Raw genomic sequence first — 902 nt, forward strand, 5'->3', positions numbered from 1 at the left:
GCACTGTACGCAGTCTGTATAACAAGTACTAATGCACTGTACGCAGTCTGTATAACAAGTACTAATGCACTGTACGCAGTCTGTATAACAAGTACTAATGCACTGTACGCAGTCTGTATAACAAGTACTAATGCACTGTACGCAGTCTGTATAACAAGTACTAATGCACTGTACGTAGTCTGTATAACAAGTACTAATGCACTGTACGTAGTCTGTATAACAAGTACTAATGCACTGTAAGTAGTCTGTATAACAAGTACTAATGCACTGTACGCAGTCTGTATAACAAGTACTAATGCACTGTAAGTAGTCTGTATAACAAGTACTAATGCACTGTACGCAGTCTGTATAACAAGTACTAATGCACTGTACGCAGTCTGTATAACAAGTACTAATGCACTGTACGCAGTCTGTATAACAAGTACTAATGCACTGTACGCAGTCTGTATAACAAGTACTAATGCACTGTACGCAGTCTGTATAACAAGTACTAATGCACTGTACGCAGTCTGTATAACAAGTACTAATGCACTGTACGTAGTCTGTATAACAAGTACTAATGTACTGTACGTAGTCTGTATAACAAGTACTAATGTACTGTACGTAGTCTGTATAACAAGTACTAATGTACTGTACGTAGTCTGTATAACAAGTACTAATGTACTGTACGTAGTCTGTATAACAAGTACTAATGTACTGTATGTAGTCTGTATAACAAGTACTAATGTACTGCACGTAGGCTGTTTTTGATTTGAATAGCGCCACCTGCTGACAAATATAAAATCACAGCATCTGTCAGTGACCCCAACTTAAGTTGACCTACAACATTTTTACTTAAATTATTCAACTAAAATGATTACACATTTGTAGATGTAGACTACCGAATGGAAAATGCAAAGTAA

Source organism: Salmo salar, chromosome ssa06, assembly GCF_905237065.1.
Source record: "Salmo salar chromosome ssa06, Ssal_v3.1, whole genome shotgun sequence".
NCBI classification, from domain to species: Eukaryota; Metazoa; Chordata; class Actinopteri; order Salmoniformes; family Salmonidae; genus Salmo; species Salmo salar.